General features: G+C 44.2%; 1 long non-coding RNA gene across 1 annotated transcript in view; it reads left to right on the forward strand.

Moving 5' to 3' along the window:
- Positions 1-8,729, forward strand: part of LOC139274740 (uncharacterized) — a 48,199-nt gene extending 39,470 nt beyond the window's left edge. The window contains exons 2-3 of the long non-coding RNA XR_011595583.1: positions 6,867-6,900; positions 8,469-8,729. This is a non-coding gene — a long non-coding RNA (uncharacterized lncRNA). The remainder of the gene's footprint in view (positions 1-6,866; positions 6,901-8,468) is intronic.
- The last annotated feature ends 513 nt before the right edge of the window (positions 8,730-9,242 follow it).

Below are 9,242 nucleotides of genomic sequence, written 5' to 3' on the forward strand. Positions count from 1 at the left end.
CAGCTTCCAACATGGCAGGCAGCTCTCTTGGAAGCCTCCGGAAATCTGTCTGGTTCTAGAAACATAGAAACATAGAAAAATAGGTGCAGGAGTAGGCCATTCGGCCCTTATAACCTGCACCGCCATTCAATGAGTTCATGGCTGAACAAGCTACTTCAGTACCCCCTTCCTGCTTTCTCGCCATACCCCTTGATCCCCCTAGTAGTAAGGACTTCATCTAACTCCCTTTTGAATATATTTAGTGAATTGGCCTCAACTACTTTCTGTGGTAGAGAATTCCACAGGTTCACCACTCTCTGGGTGAAGAAGTTTCTCCTCATCTCGGTCCTAAATGGCTTACCCCTTATCCTTAGACTGTGACCCCTGGTTCTGGACTTCCCCAACATTGGGAACATTCTTCCTGCATCTAACCTGTCTAAATCCATCAGAATTTTAAACGTTTCTATGAGGTCCTTTCTTATTCTTCTGAACTCCAGTGAATACAAGCCCAGTTGATCCAATCTTTCTTGATAGGTCAGTCCCACCATCCCGGAAATCAGTCTGGTGAACCTTCACTGCACTCCCTCAATAGCAAGAATGTCCTTCCTCAAGTTAGGAGACCAAAACTGTACACAATACTCCAGGTGTGGCCTCACCAAGGCCCTGAACAACTGTAGCAACACCTCCCTGCCCCTGTACTCAAATCCCCTCGCTATGAAGGCCAACATGCCATTTGCTTTCTTAAACGCCTGCTGTACCTGCATGCCAACCTTCAATGACTGATGTACCATGACACCCAGGTCTCGTTGCACCTTCCCTTTTCCTAATCTGTCACCATTCAGATAATAGTCTGTCTCTCAGTTTTTACCACCAAAGTGGATAACCTCACATTTATCCACATTATACTTCATCTGCCATGCATTTGCCCACTCACCTAACCTATCCAATTCAGTCTGCAGCCTCATAGCATCCTCCTCGCAGCTCACACTGCCACCCAACTTAGTTTCATCCGCAAATTTGGAGATACTACATTTAATCCCCTCGTCTAAATCATTAATCTACAGTGTAAACAGCTGAGGCCCCAGGACAGAACCTTGCGGTACCCCACTAGTCACTGCCTGCCATTCTGAAAAGTACCCATTTACTCCTACTCTTTGCTTCCTGTCTGACAACCAGTTCTAAATCCATGTCAGCACACTACCCCCAATCCCATGTGCTTTAACTTTGCACATTAATCTCTTGTGTGGGATCTTGTCGAAAGCCTTCTGAAAGTCCAAAAAAATAACATCAACTGGTTCTCCCTTGTCCACTCTACTGGAAACATCCTCTAAAAATTCCAGAAGATTTGTCAAGCATGATTTCCCTTTCACAAATTCATGCTGACTTGGACCTATCATGTCACCTCTTTCCAAATGCGCTGCTATGACATCCTTAATAATTGATTCCATCATTTTACCCACTACTGAGGTCAGGCTGACCGGTCTATAGTTCCCTGTTGTTTCTCTCCCTCCTTTTTTAAAAAGTGGGGTTACATTGGCTACCCTCCACTCGATAGGAACTGATCCAGAGTCAATGGAATGTTGGAAAATGACTGTCAATGCATCAGCTATTTCCAAGACCACCTCCTTAACTACTCTGGGATGCAGTCCATCAGGCCCTGGGGATTTATCGGCCTTCAATCCCATCAATTTCCCCAACACAATTTCCCGACTAATAAGGATTTCCCTCAGTTCCTCCTCCTTACTAGACTCTCTGACCCCTTTTATATTCTGTTTATTATTAACTGTGCAGTTACAGTACACAATACATCCACATCCACAGTGTGGAGCTACAAACATTACAAGCTTACAGACATTACCTCGACCTCGAGCTGGTAAGTGGGATTAGACTGGATAACCTCTTGTTGGCTAGCGCAGATATGATTGTATATACTGCAGGGAATCGAATACGGCCAGGGTGATCACCTGGACTAGTTTTGATTGCCTGGCTGGGTCGGAGAGGAATTTTCCCAGATTTTTTTCCCCTATTTGCCTGGGTTTATATCTGTTTTTTGCCTCTCTCAGGAGATGGCATGACTCCGGTTGGAATGGAGTGAAGAATGTTGTGGTGCAAGGGGTGTCCAGTTGTGTGGGATGGACTGGTTGTGCTGGATGCTCTTTACCTTTCCAAAATTGTTCATTGTTCATAGGTTTAAATGTAAACTTTAGGGCTGTGGACCGAGGGCCGTATGGCTCTTTGTCGGCCGGCATGGACACAATGGGCCGAAATGGCCTCCTTCTGCGCTGTAGATTTCTATGTTTCTATGTTTCTAAATCCACATAATCCATATATTTGGGGCAGTGATCCATATGCTCATCAGCCTCTACTCTTTCACCAGGTCCTTTCTAACTGTCTTTGGCCAGTGTGGATTATTGTGTACACATGCCTCCACTGATTTCCCCATTAAAGCTAACTTGAGAAAAGGAGACTTTAATTAAATTGGAGAATACTTCGGCCGTCTGAGGAAAAGAGTGTTCGAAGATTAGGCTGTCAAATCTGTCACTAAGTTCATGGCCTACAGGGCTGTATTAATACCTACCCCACTGTATGGCTCAGAGACATGGACCATATACAGTCGACACCTCAAATCGCTGGAGAAATACCACTAACAATGTCTCCGCAAGATCCTGCAAGTCCCCTGGGAGGACAGATGCACCAACAGTTGTGTCCTCGACCAGGCCAACATCCCCAGCATTGGAGCACTGACCACACTCGACCAGCTCCACTGGGCGGGCCACATTGTTCGCATGTCTGACACAAGACTCCCAAAGCAAGCGCTCTACTCGGAACTCCTTCATGGCAAACGAGTCCAAGGTGCCAGAGGAAACGTTACAAGGACACCCTCAAAGCCTCCCTGATAAAGTGCAACATCCCCACTGACACCTGGGAGTTCCTGGCCAAAGGTCGCCCTAAGTGGAGGAAGTGCATCCGGGAGGGCGCTGAGCACCTCGAGTCTCATCACCGAGAGCATGCAGAAATCAAGCACAGGCAGTGGAAGGAGCACTCCGCAATCCAGTCCCAACCACCCTTTCCCTTTGTGACTGTCTGTCCCACCTGTGACAGAGACTGTAATTCCCGTATTGGACTGTTCAGTCACCTAAGAACTCATTTTTAGAGTGGAAGCAAGTCTTCCTCGATTCCGAGGGACTGCCTATGATGATGATGGCATTAAATGAATTAACCCAGTGGAGAGCTCAGCAGATTTACCTTAATAGTCAAGATTATTCATTGAGATAAAAATTTATCAAAGTTCATGTGACTTCAGATCAAAAAGAATATTCTGCATTATGATGAGTTGGATTTTAATGCACAGATGCGCTAGGAGCAAGGTTTGGGCAGGTGTGAGGTGGGGTGGGGGAGGGAGTGGCGATAGCTCATGGGAAACTCGGAAGTAAGTGTAGCTCAAGACTTTTCAACTCAGACACCTCATTCTCATTTTATTTCCTGGTCTCCTATCGAATTAGCATCAGCGAGTATAAGTACGACCCACATGACACAATTTCAACTCCAATATTTAAAGGGATACTCCAAATATGCAAATCAAAGGCATTTGGAGTTGTCATGGAGAGCCACAGACTTCTTGAAATGAAGTTGAGATGGGCAAAGTCTGCGCCCCGCTTCAGAAAAGCCTCCCTGGATGTGCTCTTGGTGGCTGTAAGGGCCCGGAGGGAAATACTGTTCTACGCCCCGTTAGCGCCCCCAGGAGGAGCCAACAGGCGTTGCAAAAATGGGCAATTTCGCCCCCTTGAAGTTGCACAAGATTATGCACATGGATGTGACGTATATTGTTATATTGCAAAGTTTCTGTTGTCTATTTGAACCACATAAATATTATTCTTTTGCAACACTTTCCCATCTTGCCCTTGTTTGCTGGCTGGTAAGTGGCTTTTTCAGTTGTGTGATGATGAATGGGAAGACATGAATTTACACCAAGCAATGAAAAGATTGCTGTAAAAAGGATGCTTTGATGTTTGCAGGACTGCCTTATGCTTGTGGCATTGGAGCAGGGAGGTGTGGGGCAAAATTGCCTTTTGTGTGTGGTTGTAAGATGGGTGCAACCTAAGTGAAATTTGCAATAATGAGGGCATCCGGGGCATTCCGGGCAGCAATGTACAAAGCTAGTGGTGCATTGCCCACATCACCTTCTGCCTCCTCCTCCTCTCCCTCCTCCTCCCACTTCTCCCCCTCCTTCTCCTCTTCGGAATCGTCTGAAGAGGCACTATGCTGTGAGCTTTGTTCCTGCTGCAGCTCTAAATCTCACTGCCTTGCAATGTCGTGCAGAGCACAGCACACCATAGCCACTCTGGAGACCCTGGCTGCTGAGTACTGATGGGCACCTCTGGATACATCCACGCGCCTGAAGCCAATCTTCAGCATGCTGTTGGCTTGTTCGATTACAAATCGAGTGGTCATATGTCATTCATTGCATCGCTCTTGGGCCTAATTCTTCACGTTTCTGAGAAGTGTCATCAGCTACGTTTTAAGTGGGTAACCTTTTCTCCGAGCAGCCAGCTGATAACCTTGCTTCCTGCTGTGAAGAGATCAGGGAGGATGGACTGCCTCAAGATGGCAGTTGCTTGGAAATCTTGCATACATCTGCATAAAGATCTTTTTGTGGTTGTACACTAACTGCACATTTATGGATGGAAGCCCTTGTGGTTGATGAACAACAACAGCAACTTATATTTATATTATGCCTTTAACATAATAAAACATTCTAAGATGCTTCACAGGAGCGTTATCAAAAAAAATTGACATCAAGCCATCAGGAGGAAATGTTAGAGCAGATGACCAAAAACTTGGTTGAAAAGATAGGTTTTAAGGTGCATCTTAAAGGAGGAAAGAGAAGTGGAGAGGTGAAGAGATTTATGGAGGGAATTCCAGTGCTTAACATAGGTAGCTGAAGGCACAACCGCCAATGGTGAAGCAATTAAAATCGGGGATGTTCAAAAGGCCAGGATAGGAGAAGCGCAGAGGTATAGGGAGATTATAGGGCTGGAGGAGATTACAGAGATAAGGAGGGGCAAGGCCATGGAGGGATTTGAAAATAAGGATGAGCGCTTTAAAATCGAAGCCTTGCTTAACTGGGAGCCAATGGAGGTCAGCAAGTAAAGGGGAAATAGATGAGCGGGGTTTGGTGTGAGTTAGCACATGGGCGGCAGCATTTTGGATGACCTCAAGTTTATGGAGGGTAGAATAAGAGAGGCCAGCCAGGAGTGTGTTGGAGTAATCAGGTCTGGAGGTGATAAAGGCATGGATGAGGATTTCAGCAGCAGATAAGCTGAGGTAAGGGCAGAGAATTTATTACGCAGGTGAACATAAGAACATAAGAAGATAGGAAATAGGAGCAGGAGTAGGCCATTTGGCCCCTCAAGCCTGCTCTGCCATTCAATAAGATCATGGCTGTTTTGATCATGAGTTCAGCCATGAACTCATTGAATGGCGGTGCAGGCTCGAAGGGCCGAATGGCCTACTCCTGCATCTATTTTTTATGTTTCTATGTTTCTATGTTTCTACTCCGCTCCACTTCCCTGCCCGCACCCCATAACCCTTTACTCCCTTATCACTCAAAAATCTGTCTATCTCTGCCTTAAATATATTCAATGATCCAGCCTCCAGCCTCCACAGCTCTCTGGGGCAGAGAATTCCACAGATTTACAACCCTCTGAGAGAAGAAATTTCTCCTCATCTCAGTTTTAAATGGGTGGTCCCTTACTCTGAGACCATGTCCCCTAGTTTTAGTTTTTCCTATGAGTGGAAATATCCTCTCTGCATCCATCTTGTCGTGCAGCCTCATTATCTTATAAGTTTCAATAAGATCACCTCTCATTCTTTTGAATTCCAATGTGTATAGGCCCAACCTACTCAACCTATCCTCATAAGTCAACCCCCTCATCTCCGGAATCAACCTAGTGAACCTTCTCTGAACAGTCTCCAATACAAGTATGTCCTTCCTTAAATACGAGGACCAAAACTGTACATAGTACTCCAGGTGTGGTCTCACCAATACACTGTACAGTTGGAGCAGGACTTTTCTGCTTTTATACTCTATCCCCCTTGCAATAAAGGCCAACATTCCATTTGCCTTTCTGATTACTTGCTGTAGCTGCATACTAACCTTTTGTTACTGCAGCACTTTGCAATTTTTCTCCATTTAAATTATAATTTGATTTTCTTATTATTTCTGCCAAAGTGGATAACCTCAGATTTTCCCACATTATACTCCATTTGCAAAATTTGTCCCCACTCACTTAGCCTGTCTATATCCCTTTGCAGATGTTTTCCATCCCCCTCACAATTTGCTTTCCCACCTATCTTTGTAACATCAGCAAACTTGGCTACATTACACTCGGTCCCTTCATCCAAGTCATTAATATAAATTGTAAATAGTTGAGGACCCAGCATCGATCCCTGCGGCACCCCACTAGTTACTGATTGCCAACTGGAAAATGACCCATTCATCCCGACTCTCTCTTTTCTGTTAGTTAGCCAATCCTCTATCCATGTTAATATATTACCCCCAACCCCATGAACTTTTATCTTGCAGTAACCTCTTTTGTGGCACTTTATCGAATGCCTTCTGGAAATTTCTCTAATTGAACAATTAACATATCTCCCGAGGGTGTTAAGTGCATGCAGCTCAACAAGCTGGAGTGAAATGCAGACTTCAGCGGGTTGGAGCCGGCTTCCCAACTTGCTTGCATTTTTGCCAGAGTTAACCACCCACTCAGACCCAACACAACTCGCTCCTGCAGGTTAAAAGTCCCCTTGATAAGTCATAAGTTGTGATAAGTTTGAAATCATATTGCTGATATAATATATTGAAGTATTGAAACATTGTATTTCAGGCATAGAAGGAAGCAACTGGTTGTTATTCCCCAGGTGAGAACTCATTTCTCTTTATTCAAAGATATTTGATGGTTATTTTTGTTGCAGAAATCAAACCTGAGCTATTTTAACTCCTGGGGTTTGTTAACAAGCTTCCGGTCCACTTCCTGTGGGAATGTGGGAAGTGGCTGCCAGCCTGCAGAAAATTGGAAGTCCCATGGCTGGCATGTAGGAAGGGGTCTGAGAGGGTCTGATGGGAAGGAAAGCGAGGGAGTCTGGGGCATGCAAAGCCTATAGTTTCCTAAAGGGGTTTGGAGGAGCATTCCTGCTCTTCCTGGTCCCACAAAGAAAAGCGAAAGACTTGCCTTCCAGGGACACTTCTCATCCCAATATTCTACTGACCTGGTTCAGCCTGGCAAGAAGGCCAAAGGTGCTTCCTCGGTCAGGCTAGAGTTAAACTAGCAATCGGGGCCCGATGAGGTCATCAGATCCCAATCTACATATTTAACGACGGACCGTGCCAGCTTTGGGTGGTTGGTTTAGCTGCCTTTCCAGAAGCCTATGTAAAAATTGTGATCGAGAGAATCGAGGTAGCCTGAGGGCAGGTAAGTAACCTGGATCAGTTTAACTGCCCACTTGCCTGATTTCTGCTGGGAAGGGGTGGGGGGCTGTGATTAAAATTGGAGCCTGAATGATTGAAAAGAAAATTTAATTATTGTAACAATTTGATTCAGTTATGTTCATATTTGCTGAAGATGTCAGAAATATATTTCTCTTTAAATTATTAAATCTAAAATATTTTACATTAGTAGACAAATTGGATATCAATGGCCCTGTCAATGAAGTAGTACTGAATCTATTAGGAGTAGAATTGTAAATAGATAAATTAACCTGTTCTTGCTAGAAAAACCCCATGACAATAAAATAAGGGCTGGATTATTCTCTATTATGGAATTTGAACGTATTTCCAGTGAGGTGAAAGGTCAGTCGGCCACAAGGATGTGTCACTGATCTTGGCCAAATTTCCCAGGGTCAGGACAATTTTTCATTTTTAAACCAGTATTTGGGCGAGGGAGGGGAGGGGAGGGGAGGGGAGATCAGCTACAGCAGGCAGCCTCTGTCCTGCGTGCTAATCCTTGGAATAACAATTCAATCGGTGTAAAATCGGGCTTGCTCCATTATCGGCTAGCAATCCTCTTCGCCTGACCAGATGATCCTTTATGCTCAAGTGCTTGTAGAGGAAATTATGCTCTAATATTTGCTGGTCTATACTTACTAACTAAAGTGACTTCATCATGAAAGAGTTTGCTCAAATAACAGGGTCGATTTTTGTCTTCACTGTCAAGGCAGTAAACTGGCAGATTGGATCAACTGCTCTTTATGGATACAGCCTGATTTTCAATCCACTAAAATCATGGAATGAAAATCAGGTGGTTTCTATAAAGGTCTGGTGATCCGCCCAGGCAGATTACTGCCCAGGTGGGAGACAAAATCTACCCCAAAATCTCCATGGTTGGAAGATTGATTTATTAACATTGCTACTGATGATTACAACTGCCCTACTTACTATTAGAAATACCTGCTGCAAGGGTTGAAATGAATTTATTATTTATTTTTTTCAGCAATATTCAATTCAAAACATTGGATACCAGATTACCAGAGATGACGTTTACTGCATTAAGACACAACAGGATCCTAGGGATGGCGCCAGCAGTGTTAATACTCAACAGGTTTCCTAAATAAACACTGACCCCACAAATGCAACCCAGGAGGCTGTGGGTGATGTTGATTGCACCTGTGTATTCCATGCTTCTAACCAAGATGGCGATGCATCAGAAGATTCCAAACAGAATTCCAAATATCTCAAGCTTGTTACAAATGATAAGGAGTCTATAGTTTAATGCAACACCAATAATGCATTTGATTCCATTTCTTCAGTCATAAAAGGTTTATACCCCAGTTTGTGTGTTTGTTAAATTAAGTTGAGGCACTTTCCCATGGAAAAGGAAGCAAATTCATAAGAAAACTCACCCTGAGCCACTCTTGCAGAACTACGCATGGGTAGTTTCAGAGTGACATTGATACTATGAGGCCTGGGAGAATGTTATCCAGTGACCCTGTCAGTCTGGAATGGCTTCTGGCTTGGGAAACCAAAGGAACCAGGGGAATACTTTGTTTTGACTGCTATTTTATTTAGGTTTTTTTTCTTTATGAAGTCTCCCAAAGTCAGGCAGGGGGATTGGGTTAGTCTGTGAACTACTGTTATGTCAGCAGCAAATGCCATTCCGTAATTGTCTCTTGGGAGACTTCCCTCTAGCTTTGCTAAACTTGTAGTTAGATGGCTTCTACAACAAATGGAAATGGAAGAAATATTTCTTTGATGAAACTAGCATTAT

This window comes from Pristiophorus japonicus, chromosome 10 (assembly GCF_044704955.1).
Source record: "Pristiophorus japonicus isolate sPriJap1 chromosome 10, sPriJap1.hap1, whole genome shotgun sequence".
Classification (NCBI taxonomy): Eukaryota; Metazoa; Chordata; class Chondrichthyes; family Pristiophoridae; genus Pristiophorus; species Pristiophorus japonicus.